Genomic DNA, 19238 nt, shown 5'->3' with positions numbered 1-19238 from the left:
CCCGCCTGGGCAACTTGGTGAGACCTCGTCTCTACAATAAATCAAAAAATTAGCTGGGCTTGGTAGCGCATGCCACTATTTCCAGCTACTTGGAAGGCTGAGGCGGAAGGATCGCCTGAGCCCAGCAGGTTGAGGCTGCAGTGGCCGCTCCCGGTCACTGCACTCCAGTCTGGGTGACAGAATGAGACTCCAATACACATACATACAAAAAGAAAAAGCTAAAAATTAATGAACAAATAAGAAGAAAGTAAATAAAAAGAAAAATAAAAGAGTCAAACTGAATAAATTATTAAAAAATCATAATTAAAATATATTAGTTAAGGTTTTCTTAAATGTAAAGTAAAATAAACTGGATCAACCTCTAGCAAGGTTCATTACAGGAAAATAAGTAATGGTACAAATAAACTCCTTAAGAAATTAGAAAGCACATGATGCCAGATGCTGCAGGAATATGATAAGAATATATTATTAAACTGGTGTCAGTGCACCTTCAAATGTAGATGAAATAGACCATTCGATTAACAAAATCACTGAAGAATAAATATGAAACCTGAAAGATAACCATTATAGTAATCAAATCAGTGATTTCAAAATCTTCTCACAAATAAAAGCTCACCCACAAATTACTTTACCAGTGAGTTCCAATAACATTTAAAGTATAACGATATCATACAAATTGTCATGAGTAAAAAGTGAACAATCACCAGCTTATTTTATGAGTCTAACATAGCATGATGTCAAAATCAGTCTAAAGTGTTAAGATAAAAGCACTGTAGATAAAGCACAAATGCAAAAATTCCAAAGTGTGATCTTCCAAACATAACAATTTATTGAAAAATAATAATACATCACAGTCAAGCTAGGTTTAATTGCTGATGCATTTATTAAACATGAGTATGCTTAAAAATCAAACTGTTGTTATTTTCACATGGCACAATAATGTAACTATAAATCTAAATGAATATACAAATAAGTAATTAGGATTAATTAGAGAGGTTAGTAAAAGTTTGGGTACAAAGCCAACATATTAGTTTAGTTATATTTCTATCAACCAAAAAAATAGAGACTATAATTTATCTAAAGGACACTAGGAGAGCAACCAATTATTTTTAATATTGTATATTTAATTTGACAGAATATATGCAATATCTTTAAAGGAAAACATTAATAAAACCCCAAATAAGTGTGTTTGTGTGTGTATGTGTGTGTGTGTCTGTATTTAAAAATAACAAAGAAAAAACACACTAAGAAAATGGGCAAACTACTTACTTGTAACTCAAATTATTTGCTTTTTCAAGTAGTTTGCCAAGAAAAGTTTTTCATTTCTTTATAAATTGAGAAATTGAAATTAACACCCCAATGGGATACCATTTAACCAGTGTACTGGCCAAACAATGTGACAAATAAAAGGATGTGGTACAAATAATGCTCATTCTTTCCTTGTAGTAGTGTGGTAAATTTGCAGAAATCTTGTGAAATATTCATTGGCATTTCTCAGTAAAGCTGAAAGAAGTTCATAGTTTATAATCCAATAGTTAGCTACATATCCAAAGAGATTCCTGTAAGTAAATAATTCCTCCAAAAAAGGTATATGTTTATGCTTAATGCAGCAATATGTATAATGTCAACACTGGAAGCAATTCAAATACTTTCAAGTATATCAATTTACTGATGGATAAATTATGGTATATTCATTAATTGAATAACATACAGCAGTGAATGTAAATAACCTATAGTGAAATCTATCATCCTGGTTGAACTATAGAAACATAATATTGGCGAGGGAAAAAAACCCAAAACAAGATATAAGTATCAATAAGAATGTACAACTCATTATGAGAGGAATTTTCCATTGACAACCAAATTAGTATATTCATTTTTATTTGGGAAATAAAACTAATGCTTTCTGAATTCAATATATGTAATATCATCTTTAGCCTTAATAATTAGAAAATTTTAAAGATAATTTTACTTTTTTTTACTGAGAGTGTATTGATATTTACTTTGTTACTTCAATTCCCCCAAGTTTTACAAATATAGATAGAAAATTGTGAAGAAATTGGCATGATCATTATAACCAACTAATTAAAGACAAAGCTAACTAAGATTACCTGATACCAAGTTAAGGACTTTGTTTATAACACTATACTTATATAAATGACTGAATTGGAAGAAGAATAGCAATTAAATTGTTTTGTAGATATTTCCATTTTTTACACTGCTCAAATGTATCATTTTAGTTTTAATTTGGTTAATTTTCCAGCTATTCCATTTATTCTTTGATAATCAATGGTTGATTGTGATTGAAAATCAGTTTTTCTGTTAAATTTCTTCAAAACTCATATATTTCTTGGAAAAAATTATGGTTTATCATTTTAATATTTTTTACCTTGCTTTCTATCTTTTTAAATTTGAGGCAATTACCTTCTATAACTTTTCCAAATATTTATTTTAAGCATGCAGTGTAATTTCATCCAATAAATCTCTCATAAACAATGTAATTTTTTAATTTGTGTACTCTTCCACTGAGGAGTTTAGTTACTAATATTTTTGATACCTTCCATTTTTTCATTCCAGATAGTGATTATTCTGGCTTTGAAATTTTTTTCTTTAAAGATTTCTTAAATTTTTGAAATCCTTGTTTTTTTATTTTTTTTATTTTTAGTACCTTAGAATCAAACATTATGTCTAATAATTTCTTAATTTTTATTTTCTACAGTATCTGACAACGGTGCTACAATATTTTTTTTTTAATTTGAGAATGTCTCTGCCTTTTAACTTTGTTTTCCATTTGTTCCTCATCAATACATTTCTATCACTCTGGTTCATGCCCTAATTATCTCTTTCAGAATCTACCTACCTCCATTCTTTATGCTCTACTTCTCAAGGCAGTTTACATATTTTTTTCATCTAATCAAAAACTTCCAAGAACTTCCAGTTATCTTTAGAATAAAGTGTAATCTTCATCTCAATATCCAGTGATAATTATGATTTAGGGATAAATTATTTTCTTGAAGATTTTTTGCCCCACTTCCCTTAATAAATTTGACATCCAACTAGAGAAAAACACTCATTATTACCCACTTCATCCCTAAAATTTTTAGACTTCGGATTTGATCATGCCCTTCCTGAACCAAAAGTTCTCTGCCATTATTTATGTTAAATTTTCTCCTTTATTTCAAAATCAATTCAAATAATGACTTCTCCATAAATTGTAATAAGTGAGACTAAACTGTTGTGGTGTGCCATATATACTATTATTAGTTATAGATATGGACTAGAAACTGACGTTTTAAAAGTTTTGAGGGAGGGCCGAGGCGGTGGGGTCCCTGACCATCGCCGTTGCCAACTACAAGGCCTGGAAGTTCGACGCGCACCTGTGCAGGCACACGGGGTGGATTCAGAAAGGAGGGACCCTCCCAACCCCTGGTCCCAGAAGGTGGCTGCAGTTTGGGCGAGATCGTTTGTTTGAGACTCCAAAGGGTGTGGCAAGGCCTTCATCAGGGACTACCATCTGAGCTGCCACAGCCTAGTCCTTAATGGAGAGAAGCCATTTGTCTGTGCAGCTAGTGGCTGTGATCCAAAATTCAACACCAAATCACACTTGAAGAAACAAACATGAAAATCAACAAAGACAGTATGTATGCACGTTTGAAGGCTGTACGGAGACCCTCAGGAAGCACCAGCAGCTGATGGTGCATCAGTGCCAACACACCCACGAGCTGCTGTTCAGGTGTGCCAAGGAAGGCTGTGGGAAGCACTTTGCTTCACCCAGCAGTCTGAAACGACACAGCAAGGTCCATGGGGGCTACAGATGTCAAAAAGGATGTTCCTTTGTGGCGAAAATGTGGACAGAACTTCTGAAACATATGAGAGAAGCCCACAAAGAGGAAATCACGTGTGAAGTGTGCCGGAAAACATTTAAACGCGAGGATTTCCTTAAGCAGCACAAGAAAACTCACGCCCCCAACCGGGCTCGGTGGCTCAGCCTGTAACCCCGCGCCTTTGGGAGGCTGAGGAGAGTGGATTGCCTGAGTCCGCGGGTTCGAGACCCGCCTGGGCAGAGAGACCTCATCTCTACAATAAATCAAAAAAAATCAGCCGGGCGTGGTAGCGTGCGCCTGTAGTTCCAGCTACTTGGAAGGCAGAGGCGGAAGGATGGCCGGAGCCCAGCAGGTCGAGGCTGCGGTGGCCGGGAGCGGCCACTGCCCTCCAGTCTGGGCGACAGAGTGAGACTCCAACTCAAAAAAAAAGAAAAAAGAAAAGAAAACAAGAAAACTCACGCCCCCAAGAGGGACGTGTTCTGGCGTCCGCGAGGGGGCTGTGCCAGAACCTACACCACCATGTTTAATCTCCAGAGCCACATCCTGTCGTTCCACGAGGAGCAGCGCCCTTTCGTGTGTGAGCACGCTGGCTGCGGCGAGACGTTCGCCACGGAGCAGAGTCTCACCGGGCACGCCGTTGTACATGATCCCGATAAGAGGAAGATGAAATTCAAAGTAAAAACACCTCGTGAGAAACGAAGTTTGGCCTCTCGGCTCAGTGGCTACATCCCTCCCAAAAGGAAAGCAGAAGAGCAGGGTGTGTCCTCGTCTTGGGAGGGACAGTCGCCGCCCCGTGTGGATGACAGGGTGCTCTCCACGGTCGCCATCCTCACCCTCAACTAAGCGGTGCGGTGCTTTGTTAAAGGACCACGGACTAGTGAGCTTCCTTTTCTCAGAAGCACACTTTATGAAAAGCACTAATGCCAGGGGGAAAAAAAAAGTTTTGCTAATGAAATAGGTCCAACAAATACCTTTGCTTTGTAAATGTCTTTATTTAAATAAGAAACTCTATACTCAGCTTAGCACGTATCCCGAATATCATTGCATGTGATATGTATCAATCCTCTCCCCAGGTTTTCTTTGCTGGAAAAACTACCTGTCTCCTGAATGTACTCATAGGTGATAATTAATACAAATTTTTAGTTCAGACTCCAGATAATCTTTTATTTTAATGAATATTGATATATCTATTATTTACAGAAATAAATACAAGGCAGTATACTGTCTGGCTTTCATATTCCAAAGTGTTCAATACACTCACTGATTGGAAGTATATTAATCTCTATTGTCATTATTAAAAAATAATTTTGATAAAAATGCAAATTAATAATTTAGCCAGTTTCATTTATTTTAAATATTTATATTTATGTTACTATATGATAGAAAATAATATTGTGTTTAAAAAGTAATAGCTATGAGTAAAATTTAAATTAGCCAGAATAATAGAGGATATCTGTTGCATATGTCAAATATCAATTAAAGCAACACTAGCCTGAATGTCTAAAGCTGATTTTACTATAAGCGTAGTTAAAATTATATCCAGTAGTTAGAAGCAAGTTTACTGTTCTATAAAGGTCATCTAAACATATAAAAATAATACATATACAGAATAATTTAAGAAAAATAGCATCACATAAATTTATTGATGAGGAAAGGTCAAAGCTATCTGTTAAATTGTATTTTATACTCCCTCATGAAGCTCTGCTTCTGCTACTAATATTAAACCTGAATTGAATTGGGAAAGGAAGCAGTCTGAGTCATAATTTCTCATTCTTATCCTTTTCCTGCTATTCTCTCTATTTTCACAGCTCAGATCAGAGGTGTTGGGTCTGTCTACTCCTCCTTGTCTTCCTTAGATTCCTGATGATAGACTTACTCCTAAAGAAGTGATTAACACAAGGTCAGGGCCCTCTATGACTTACAATAATGTTTCTGATTGGCCAATATTTCAATATTTTTAGAAATGTTCAGTATAATTGTATATTTTAAATTAGGATTAATTTTATATTAGGTTGCACTTTTCAGTATATTCTTAGCTTAATCAATAATTGACTATCTTTGAAAATCAGACATTTTTAAAGAGAGTGCTTTTTATTAAGTCTCCCATATGGTTACATATCTGAATGGCACCTATACCATTTAAGGACTAAAATTGTGCAAAATATGCTCAATTACCTTCGTGTTTTTTCTGTTTATTTAGACTTAATACTGCAGTCAAATATTCATTTATATTCCTTCATTTTACTTTAAAAATAAGGTATTAGAGATTGTTTATCATTTGGTTAGAACATTATTAAAAATTTCTCTAAAATATATTGAAATATTTGATGTTTTTTATTTATATAGAAAAGTTTGACTTCTAAAACATATTTTGCCATATTGCTTTACCTAGAAAATTCTAAGTGTTTGTTCATTCATTCATTCAACCAGTTTTTGTTTTTGAGCAATTACCAAGTGCTAGGCTTTTTGTCGTTATAGATACTTGGGATAAATTAGTGAACAGCCCTTGTGAGGTTTACATCTTAAGAAAGAAGAGATTGAAAATGATAAATAACATGCATGTAATAAATAAGTACTGTGTTAGAAGAACTTACATGCTTTAAAAATCAAAATAGGTAGAATAGAGAGAGAATCAGGAGTACTGGGTTGGGAGTATGGAGTGAAATTTTAAGTAAGATGATAAATGGTTTACTTGAATAAACTCTGTGGGCCATCAGAGTTGCCTATATAGGTATCTGTGAGATGAACATTAAGAGAAAGGGAACAGCCACTGCACAGAGATTAATATGGGATAATATCTGCTGTGTCCTAAAAACGTCAAGCAAGCAATGGGGCAAGAGAAAATTGAACAAGATAAGGAGTATGAATAGATAAAAATCATTAAGGAAAAAATGGTGTAGGATCTTGTAGGCAATCATGAGAACTTTTTCACTGAGGAGAGGAATTATTGCAGAACTCTGATCAGAGAAATGGCATAACCTGATTTTGACTTTAAAAGTTCCTTGGTGCAGTGTTGTAAGGTAGATTCTAGGGGATGAGGCTGAAAGCAACAAGACCATTTAGTAGAGAGTTGTATCAATTCAGGCAAAAATATTGGAGACTAGGACTAGTCTGGAGAAGATTTTAAATGAAGCAAATTTAGCTGGAAAAAGATGAAATTCAGTAGATGGCATGCTAAGTTTGTAATGACTAAAACATCCACCAGAGAAGCCACATAGGCAGATATAAATACAAGTCTGTGAGGGGTTAAAGCTATCTAGACATCATTAGCAAAATAATAGCAGTTAAGCCAGGTGATTTGATAGGATATTGAAGCCCTGGGTATTCCAACAATAAAAGGTCTTCAAGAACAGAATAACAAAAGTCTATGGAAAGAACTCTTTGCTGAGATATTACAGCAATCAAAAGCATTTGGTGTCATAGAAGCAATGTAAAGAAGGCATACCAAATAGAAGGAAGTGTCAACTGTGCCAAACACTGATGATTGGTAGAATATAATTTATCATGTAAATACTGACAGTGACAAGAGGACCTGACAAGAACACTTTTGGCGGAGTGAGAGGAACAAAACCCAGTTGAAGTAAATTTAACGGAAAATAAAAAGAGAAGAGAGTAAGTATAAGCTTATGTTCAAGTTGTTTTGTTGTTGTTGTTGTGTGTGTGTTTGATAAAGGGAAGAGAAGACAAGATAAGCTGGTTCACAAGAGAAAAAATGGGAGCAATAATAGCATGTTTATGGATATTATCCAGGGAAGTGAAAATATCTGTCGATGTAAATGGGATAGGAGACAATTGTTAAACAAGAAACAAGGATCTTGTGTGGGTAAGAGGGGATGTAGAAGTTGGCTTTTAATAGATAATGTATAGTCAGGTGACATAAGGTACAAAGTCAGAATACAGGTATACAGACAGGGTAAATAGAGTTTGTGGAATTTCTCTTCCAACTGTTTCAGCTTTATCAGTGCAATAGGAGACAAGATCATTTGTTTAGAATGAGACTGGAGAGTAGGTTTTAGAGGTATGAGGGAATATAAAATGTTGTTAATAGATGTTTAAATGCATGAATTAGGGAAATGTATGATTGTTCTCCCTTGTCAAGATAAAATTGCCATATCATAATCATCTATTCAAAATGAGCCTTGTTGTGTCTTTTTAAAAAACACTCAGATACAGCAAATAGTTGGTAGAAATGTGGACATAGTTCTGTTTTTTCAGATAAAATATTAATAGAGGTCAGGATCATTATGGGTGAATGCAAAGGGTCGATTACAGTTATTGATCATGGATTTAAGCTAAGTAAGTAGGAAAGAAGATGAGAATTGGGTGAGTGATAGAGAAAAGATAAAAAGATGAATGGATTGGATATCTAAGGGGATAGAACTGTTGATGGGATTAATATGCTCTAGTGAATGAGCTGTTTGGAGTCAGATTTGTGAAACCGAGATTAAGTGTTGCAGATATTGATAATGACCATAACATGGAAGTGAATGGTGCAGATAATGCGAGGCTCATGACCTTCAGAGAAGAAGAGTCCATTGAACTAAGAAGCGGGCTATTACAAAATCATCTAGATGATATTTAAATCTCAAAGAATGTTTGAAAGAGGGACAGTAAGCCAGAAGCAAAAAAATCATTAAGAAAATGAGGATTGGTAGATGACAGCAACAAAAATGGGGATGGATGACAAACTCTGGTGAATAACACAAGATTCAAAGCTGAAGGAGTTGCTTTATGATGAAAAAATGGTCTAGAAGTAACAATGGCATAAGTATTTGACAGCAGTGGAAGCAATATCTTGGGGAGAACCCAGTTACTATTTGAGTAAGAAAGTAACAGAAACACTCTCAGAACAGGTTTGGAAAAAAAGGGATTTCAGTGATGAGGAAACATGAGTTCTATGGCATCGTAGATAATTTTAGCAGTTGGGAGTCACAGCAGCAATGTCTAGAGTCTTGAGGACTCAGTGAACAGATGAGGAATGACCTCAGTGCTGAGGGTTCTTTTAGACACTGACATAAAAAGAGACATGAAGGGCATAATGAATGTAGTCCTGGATGGCTCAAGGAAGATGGGTATGGCTATGATGGGTGTGTTGAGTGGGAAGATGGATGATGTCTGAGGCTCCCTTTTGATCTTGCTAATAAAGGTGGGAAAAAGGTGGGAGATGTCATCCTCGCCAAAGTTCCTGGAATTTTCTCTTGAATATTCTCTAAAGAAGGATGACCTTTGTCTGTGAGTTCCATCTTGACTCCTCTTGATGAGATTGAAGGCATTTAGAGTAACCAAAAAGTATGTTTCTTTCTGTCTCCTTTCTCTTTGGTCATATCTTCAAACAAAATCCAAACATATTTTGCAGGATACTTATAAAAAGCTCATGCATTCCCCTTCAAAACACAATAACATTTTACAAGTGCATAGATCTGCCCATGCTTGTTTTCTGTCCAGAATGTCCTTTGGTTCTCAAAACCCTCAATATTTGAACATAGTTAGCAAGACCCAGGATAAATATCACCTCCTCCAAGAATTCTTCCATTATAATTTTTCACAACTAACTCCTATGTTCCTTTGTGCCAGGCTGGAACATTATTTGAAATTGTACAGAACTTACATTGTATTACATTATTTATGACATTTATTTCCAGAACAATAAAATCCTCAAGAATAGGGAAATTAATTATTGAAGTTTTGATTTATCAATGACAAAGAATCAGGTGCATGCTAGCTTGAAAAATAAAATAAGAATGTGAAAAGGATGTATTTAATATTAATAAATATTATCTGTCTAATAATACATTAAATAAGACATTAAAATTTAAATTAAATATCAAAATGAATATTAGTTTGAATATTTTAATATTTACAAAGAACTAAATAGCACTTCTTTTATCACATTAAATTCCTAAAGATATTATCATTTTATAAAGAATATAATATATTGACACAATTATACTTTTGGACCAAAGAATTTTAAATGTGAAAAGATCCTTTGAATCACTAAACAGCAAGCTTGATGTGTCATAACAGGCATTAGAACATAACAAAAATTTCAGGTATTTTAAAATATTTTAGAATGAAGAGGATAAAAATAGTATTTAATTTTTTAAAGTGAATTCACATCTTAACTATGCAAGCACACAATATAATATCTAGAAAAAGCTAACTTATTAAATGCCATTTGATAACATCACAAAATCATTATAGCTGCTTAAAATGAGGTTAACTCACTTTTATCAACTAATATTGAAATATTTTCCTTGTTGGCTGTGATCCTTTCTTATTCAGCTATATGTCTAGTTAGCCCTCCAAAAAATTCAGTTCAAATTTTAGAAACCAAAAATGGGTTAGACTTTGTGGAAGGCTGACTGCCTTACTATTTGCGTGTGCGTGTATGTGTGTATCAACACAGGAGTTATAAAAATGTTTCTGACTAAAAGTGTAGGACAAGATGAGACTGGAGGGCAAATGCCAGCATGAGACTGGCACTAAATGTGAAGTAAAAAATGGGGGAAATTACAGTGAGAGGAAATAGAGAAAGTGAGAGATGTATAGAAGAAAAATGCACATAAAAGGCAAAGAATAGAAGTGGGACAGAGACATCTATCTGACACTGTAAAGGGAAAGTAGAAAGACAAAAGAATTATAACAAAAGATGGGGAAGTCTCCTTATTTCTTACCCCTGACTCTCACTCCAGGCTTTTCATTTATGTCTCACACTGCTAGAAAACTTTTTGGTAAACTACATTAGAGTACAAATTGACCTAGAATTTAAGTTGCTCTGATGGGTTGTATTTGTTTATTTGTATAGAAATATAATTCATCTTATTCTCCCAGAGGGACCAGAATGAGGATGTCATGCTTCAATTCATGGCTAGTTCTTCATGTTCAGAACTTTACTAGAGAAATCATCAGCTTCTGTAAAAGAATCAAAGTAGCAAGGACAGGAAATTTTCATATCTGAATTTTAAGATGATGTCTGTAGCTTAAAAAGTATATCAGTCTCTCAGTTCGTCATTTAAATGTATGATTGCTTAATATTTATATTTGTTTATTTTCATATCACCAACTATCTCTTTTCTGATTCCCAATATTCCCACATCATTCATGTCTCCTTTTTCTTACAGAGATTTTATCATCATTACCTTACTGAAAACTGATGAAAAAGAAGAGCCTGAATAATATGATATTAATTGAGTGATAACGGCCTTTAATACAGGTCTTCTGATACTGGCAGAGTTTTCAAACCTGCATAATAAAATGTCTCCAATAATTTAATATAGTAGATATAATTTAATATAATAGAGTCCTCAGTAGAAAATAAACTTTATTCAGTCTGAATTTTCTAAGACAAGCTACTGATAGGCTTTTATTTTTCTTCTGGATACCTAAAATGTGATAATAATCAAATAAAGATGATCAAATATTTAAATACAGGAATGCTCAGTGACTCTTAACTCAGAGCTTGATGACTATCACCACTAGGTTAAAGAAGACTCCTAGAATTATACAGTGTTTCACATATATAAGATTTAGATAATATTGTACAGATCCTCTTTATAAAGGAACTAGTAATAACTCATATCCACAGCAAAAATATTATTTTGTTAGGAACTTTGATGTTAATATAAGATCAAAACTTTTTCGATCTTTTTAAAAACTCTCTGCTTATAACTTTTCTTATGGTATTGTAATAAGTTTTTAGCAAACAAAAAAAAGTATTTTTTTCTTTCTAATGATCCTACAAATGCTAGGTCTGCTCTCACTATTAACTGAATTTCCTTATTTGTTTGATCAAAGAGTTTTTTTGTTGTTCTTTCGGACTATTAATTCCTTTATTTTGACTAGTCATTTTTTAAGTGATTTTTCTGCATGTGGTGATTATAAGAGGCATTTTAAAGGCTTTGTTTGGTAAATAACTTCTCCATATTCAAAGCCTGAACAATTTTTTTAAAAGGATCTGAAAAGTAGCGTGCAACAATAGCAACTTATAAATTAACTGTTATTAACAGTATTTCTTAAAGCTCCTCTTACAACTACCTATTTTGGAGGATTGGAAAGAAAAAAAGTGAATATAGTATATAGTTTAAGATTTTTCGTGCAAATTTTCCCTTGGAAATAATTTTCACCACCTGTCTATTGAATTTGGACTTTGCAACCTCATCCCTGACCCACCCTAGGGGATTGAGATGGAAATGGATTCCATTGGCACACTTTACTAGTGTCTTCAGCTAAAAATGTATCTTGAGCAAAAATAAAACATATTTTCAGTTAAGCCTAGCCATTCAAAAGTATAATTTGCTTTATAAAAAGATGTGTTTTTCTAAATAAGAAAGTGTCTGATCCAGGCTGAGTGAGAGTACTCCCACTCATGGGTGGATCTTCTCAGGATACAAGCCCAGGAGATACTCCCTAGCACTCCTCCCCAGCCTCCTCTTTTTATAAGTACTTTGAGAGTGATGGCTATGCCCATCATAGGAACCAGGAGAGGCAATGTAGCTATTGCAGACAGTGCTATGTTCTAGGTTGAACTCTTTAAAATTTCAACATGAAAATAAATCTTTCTCCATCAATTATCTTTGCGTTAAAAATGATTGGGACCAACACTGTTCAACTATGGTCCAGAAGGAACCATTAACTTGGTATTGTCAGTAGCCCATATGCATCTGGAGGGAGAACAAAGTTGTATTCAGCCCTCTTTCTCTCTAGGGAACCTGTAAACCAGTGTCTCTCAAACTCCGATGCACATAGGCATCAGTTGGAATCCTGTTAAAATACAGAATCAGCAAGTCTGGAAAGGCCTGAGCTGCATTTCTAACAAGTTTCCAAGTGATTCCCATACTGCCAGTTGGATTACGATAATATAAGTGACTTGTTAATGGAGTAAAAAAAAAAAATCTTCCTTTTCTGTGATGAAATGTAGGCATTTGCTTTACACATACAGATGGGCTATGAGAATGGTAATAGAGTGTCTCTATCAATTAGCGGGCAATACTTCAACTCTGATGACTGACTGCATGCCCCATTATGTGGGTTACAGCATAACATTATGTAACTAACGTATTGTCTAAACTGGGACATTTTGAGAACAAATTATTCATGTGGGCACAGCTAGCAACTGGGAAATACAGTCACCATACTAAGAGTGACACCATGCTAAAGAACTCTGGACAATTTATGTCAGCTTTATCACACAGAAAATTAATTTTTATGGCCCTTCTAACTGCTGTTCTTTCCTAGTGCTATATACCTAAAAATTTGTTGCATTCTTTCTTCATATATTTTTAAAAGTATCCTCAGATAGAAAGTTTTAAAAACACATTCCATTATAATCCAATTTTTCTAAAACACATACAATATAATTTGTTCAAAGTATTCATGGGATTATTCAATTTTCTAATAAAATTTTCTGGTAACTTTTCTAAACTTTTGAGTTGAAATTCGTCTATATTTAGTAAGCAAAAATGTGCACATCTTGTCCATGTTCAAGTTAAAATACGATATGCTTTGATGCACACTTTGCAAGTGTTGTTTCTTCCGAGTCCGGATGATAGTTATGTCAGGATGATAATGAATGCTATTGTCTTTTTACACATTCAGGTATATGGTGTTCTGATTATGCGTTTAACATTACCAGTGAGTTTAACATACTATTTTATGGACTGCCATTGTGTTGTTTTACACAGAATGGTTTCACATAGGAAATATCTCTTAATCCCACAGTAAATATTGATTTACATTGTGCCAATTTTAAGAGCTTGGCCTTATAGACAAATTTTATGTGCTCATAGCTAGCCTTGTGCACCTTGGATTTTACTGTACATTCACAGTTCTTAAAAAACCAATAAAAAGGTTTGTTTAAAATCATCTTCATTTTATCTCAAGTGATTTACTTTTAAATCCTCTGGCTGAATTTTATGTGTATGGAATTGCATTGCATCAACTTTAATATCACACTATAATGCACAGTTTAAAAATCCTCTAAAGTTTAAGAGATGCCATGGAAGTCAGATTCAATTACCTGCAGGTGGGTTGTCAGTATAATGGAAACAAAAGCTGTGTTCTTCCAGCATAATTAACTCGCTTAAATCTGGCATACAGTAAATTTGTCACCTGAGATAACCCTTTATTAGCACTTTAAAATATAGATTTAAGATACTCTGCTATTTAAAATGGTAGTTATGTTTGTTGTTTTTAGAATTTTATGGTTTTCTTAAACTCACAACTAGTTTAAATAAGCATCCTAGGAGGCAGCTGTCCCTAAGAAAATTTTCCTTTTCATCTTTATAGTGTTTCTTTTATAAGCAAGTGAGTAATTATAATTTTTTATCATGCTTTTAAATTACTCATTCTTTTTCATAAATTACAACAAAAATTAAAAACCTGAGTGATATTTTAGTAAGAATTGAAGATTTTGTCCTTTACAAAGCAGAACTACTATATGTGTGAATATTTTTAAATTATACACAACTGTGTTTTTTCAATAGCATAAAATAATTCGATAATAATGGTGGATCTAAACTTCTAATGGTTAATTAACTCACCAAAACCTTCAATCTTTAAAGATTCTTAAAATATATTTTATCAATTATTTGTTTTTCTCAAGCAAATTACTTTTATATTTCCTGACAGAGATTTGTTCATAGGAGTTATTGCACACTACTTATCTATATGCTAATATATTCTCATTCTTAAAATATTTTTTTCTTTGAATTCTGTATATTCCAGAAATAAAAGCAGGTATTTGGCAAATCAATATTTGTGTTAACTTATTGTTAAGTTGTTCAATTCTTGAGTTTATGTAGAAAAAGAGCTTGTCCAAATATAATATCAATTCAGCATTTTGTAAGAGTCCAGATTTTAAAATTTAACAAAGCTTTATTGGCTTAAGTTTATTTTTTATTATGTTTTTAGTTAACTTTTTGTTTTAAAATAAAATCAGACCTACAATAAATTTGCAAGAAATATTGTGTAGGAATCCATATAACTGGCATCCTACCTCTTTAAATGTTAACATTTTTCATAATCACAGTTTGATTATCAAAACCAGGAAATTAACAGCAACATAATTCTATCAACTAGTCTATAGAACCTTATTTAAATGTCAGCAATTGTCCTTCTAACATTTTTTCCTAGATCAGAATCTAATCCAGGGTAACACATTCCACCTAGTTATGTCTCCTTTTATTTAGGATCATTTATTAGTCTTTGTCTTTCATGACTGTCTTATTTTTAAAAGCTCTGAGCAAATGGATGAATTCCAAGATTCCTTGTCCAATGAAGTTCTCTTCTGTAAAAGTGTGACAAAATCAGCTTTTTTAGTTTGATGTTTCTGTTGGTGGTGACAGGTATTGTGTGTTCTCAGAATTTTTTGTTCTCTTTTGTCTTGTTGAACCTTAAATTTTTGGGTTTTTTGCTTCATTACCACTACACTACTTAATTACCAGTGCGTGGACTAAATTTTTATTTTTTTGCTTCATTACCACTACACTATTTAATTACCAGTGCGTGGACTACCTCTCACCTTCTTTCTTCTTTTTCTTATCCCCTCTAATTTCTTATTGGTCAGATTAGAACATATAGTTTATTTACAAAATAAATTAGAGAAAGTGGAGATTCATTTCTCCAAGATAGGGTAGGGGGCCAAAGCCAGGCATACTTTTTAAAGACTGATATTTCAGATCACATGCACTTTCCAGTTCCTTCTATGTCATTTGTACACTACTTTTCTGGGACTTATTTTTGTTTTTCTACTTACAATAAATTTGTCCTTTCTATCTATGGTGTTGTGTCAATGCTAGGCCTGTTAGATTCCTCTCTTCCCTTAACTATTCTTAACCCATCCTTGTTATACAGAGGTATGTGGCAAGATAGGTGTGTGAGGAGTTGCTTGATGATATTAAGTGTGGATTTTTGTATTTTTTAATCATAGTTATTTTGAAGTTTATGCATTCTTTAGTTTGCATTACGCTGAGGGCATGCTTGTGTGCGTGTGTGTGTGTGTGTGTGTGTGTGTGTGTGTGTGTGTGTTACTTGTTCTTCCTTTCATTCTGTTTTGGCTTTGTACAAAACTAAGAGAGGTGAACCTAGGCAGCGGCCATTGCTTTCAGCTACTGAAAAGTCCAGTATACTTGATTTCCAATTTCAATTTGTCATAGAAGTATTAAAATCTAATGAATGGCTTCTATTCAGTACATAGAAGTATTAAAATCTAATGAATGATTTATATTCAGTACACTATTTTTCCCATGCTGAATAATCATAATACAAATACTAACAAGATACACTTTTATCGCTATGTTATCACCCTGAGAAATCTCAATTGTTAAGCTTGGGATCATATCTATTGCAAAATGATTGCAGAACATTTTTAGCTCTGGAGTCAGACTGACTGAATTCATCAGGTACTTAAAACTGTGTTGCCTGGGAAAGTTCATCACTTTATATGATCTTCATTTGCTCTATAGAGTAAGAATTATAATCCTTCAACTTCATGTAATTGTAAATATGGATTAAAGAAGATAATGCATATAAATAAATTAAACAGCTTCAGACATAAAATTATTGCCCACAAAAGTTAACCCTACTTAGTAATGTTGGAAGCGTACTGGAAAATTCACTTATTTTCCACATCAAGATAATTTTTCTCACTCAGAAGCCGGTCATTCCAAAAATTTCAAATACAGGTGGAAATTTTTTATTCCTTACAATCTTAGAACTCCCTCTTATGCCTCTAGTTGCTCTAGTTAGTACTATTAGTTAACTATTATGAATTTTCATTAATTCTTAACATATACATTTAAAAATCAGTATTGTTGGGGGTGAGAGTTAAAGTTGATTAAAAATATAGAAGCATGCAGAGTTAATGATGGCTATCATATCTACAAACTATTATCTGTTCTTTGAATAAAGCAAACTTCAAAACTATGTTGAACAGAACTCTCTGTGTTGAATAGAGAGTGGGCATCCTAGTCTTGTTCTGGTTTTCAGGGAAAATGTTTCCTATTTCTGTCTGTTTAGCAGTATGTTGGCTGTGGATTTATTACAAGTGGGTCTTACTGTGTTGAGGTATGTTCCATATATGCCTAGATGTTTGAAAGTTTTTATCAAGAAGGGGTGCTGTATTTTATCGAAAGCTTTTGCCACATCTAATGATATAATCATGTGGTTTTTGTTTTTATATCTATTGATGTATTTAATTATGTTTATGGTCTTGTGGATGTTGAACCAACCCTGCATCCCAGGGATGAAGCCTACTTGGGCATATGGATGATTTTTGCGATGTGTTGTTGAATCTAGTTTGTTAGAACGTTGTCGAGAATTTTTGTATTTATATTCATCAAAGATATTGGCCTATAGTTCTCTTTCTTTGTTAGATCTTTACCTGTTTTGAATATCAACATGACGTTAGCATCATACAATGATTTTGGGAGAGTTCCATCTTTCTCAATTGCCTGGAATACTTTCAATAGGATTGGTATCAGCTCCTCTGTGTATGTTTTGTAGAATTCTACTGGAATGCCAACTGGTCCAGTGTTTTATTTTTTTGTAGGTAGTTTTCTTATGACATAGTCAATGTCCTGGGTTGTATTGGTCTATTTAGGGTCTCAATTTCTCCTTGTTTCAACCTGGGGAGATTATGTGATGTCAGAAAGTTCTCCATTTTATTTAGATTATCAAGTTTGTGTCCATACAAGTGAACATAGTTATCTCTGATAATATTTTGTATTTTTTCGGGGTCATATGTGACTTGATCTTTTGTATTTCTGATTGTGTTTCTTTGGGCTTTTTCTCTCTCCCCTCCTGCTCAACATAGTTTTGGAAGTCCCAGCTAGATCAATCAGATAAGAGAAGGAAATCAGGGGTATCCATATAGGACAAGAGGAAGTTAAGTTATCCCTCTTTGCAGACTACATGATTCTGTAACTTGAAAACCCAACAGAATCTGTGAAAAATCTCCTTGCACTGATAAAGAACTTTGGCAAAGGCTCAGGGTGTAAAATAAATGTGCAAAAGACAGTCACATTCCTATACATCAACAATAAACAGAACCCCAAATAAAAAGCACAGTCTCATTCATAATAGCCAAAAAAGAAAAAAATAAGAAATACCTTTACAACAAAAACTACAAAACACTGCTCAAAGAAATCAAAGATGACACAAAGAAATGGAAAAATAGTCCAAGCTCATGGATAGGAAGAATCAACATTGTTAAGATGTCCATCCTACCCAAGGAAATCTACAGATTTAAGATTCTATCTATTAAATTACCAGCAGCATTCTTCGCAACCTGGAAACAATACAGGAATTCATATGGAAACACAAACAACCACAAATAGCCAAAACAATCCTCAGCACAAAACAAAAAACAAAGTGGGAAGTATCACACTTCCAGACTTTAAACTTCATTTTAAAGCTACAATAATCAAAAGAGCCTGGTATTGGTACAGATATAGGCATATAGGCCAATGGAAAAAGTTGGAGATCCCGGAAGCAAATTTCCCAACCAACTCATCTTTGACAAAGCCTCCACTAACAACCACTGGGGAGAGGAGAACCTATTCAGTAAATGGTTTTGGGAAAACTAGCTGACCACATGAAGAAGATTAAAACAAGACTCCTACCTATCACCATACACAAAAATCAGTTCTAAATGGATCAAAGAGCTAAATGTAAAACCCCAAACTATAGGAACTTTAAAACATGTAAGAGACACCCTTATGAAAATTGGAACTGGTAACTAATTCCTGATCAAAACCCCTACTACCCATGCCATAAAGATAAGATAAATAAGTGGGACCTCATCAAACTGACAAGCTTCTGCAATGCCAAAGAGACCATCAAAAGAGCAGGTAGACAGCCCACAGAATGGGAAAAAATATTTGCCAACTGTATATCTGACAAAGGTCTAACATCTAGTATCTACAAGGAATGCAAATGAGCTGGGGAAAAAAGCCCCATTACAAAGGGAGCAAAATATATGAATAGACACTTCTCAAAAGAAGATATACAAGCAGTCAACAGATACATGAAAAAATGCTCAGTCTTACTAGTTATCAAAGAAATGCAAATTAAAACCACACTGAGATACCACCTAACTCCTGTCAGGATGGCCATTAGTAGTAATTTAAAAAACAACAGATGCTGGAGAGGATGTGGGGAAAAGAGAACATTTCTATACTGTTTGTATAAACTAGCACAACCTATGTGGAAAATAGTGTGGCAATTCCTAAAAGATCTAAAAATTGGCCTCCCATATGACCCCACAGTCCCCCTGCTGGGAATATACCCGGAGGAATTCAAATCACCCTATGAAAAAGATACCTGCACATGTATGTTTACTGCAGCATTATTTGCAATAGCAAAAACATGGAACAAACTGTGCTGCCCATCAAAAGAGGACTGTATAAAAATGTGGTA

At 33.9% G+C, this 19238-nt stretch overlaps 1 pseudogene; it reads left to right on the top strand.

Moving 5' to 3' along the window:
• LOC103274894 overlaps nucleotides 1-4667 on the top strand; it is a 5032-nt pseudogene extending 365 nt beyond the window's left edge.
• The last annotated feature ends 14571 nt before the right edge of the window (nucleotides 4668-19238 follow it).

The sequence above is a fragment of the Carlito syrichta genome, unplaced genomic scaffold (assembly GCF_000164805.1).
Source record: "Carlito syrichta isolate Samal-C Ts95f unplaced genomic scaffold, Tarsius_syrichta-2.0.1 Scaffold315099, whole genome shotgun sequence".
Lineage (NCBI taxonomy): Eukaryota > Metazoa > Chordata > Mammalia > Primates > Tarsiidae > Carlito > Carlito syrichta.
This window is presented reverse-complemented; position numbering and strand designations above follow the sequence as displayed.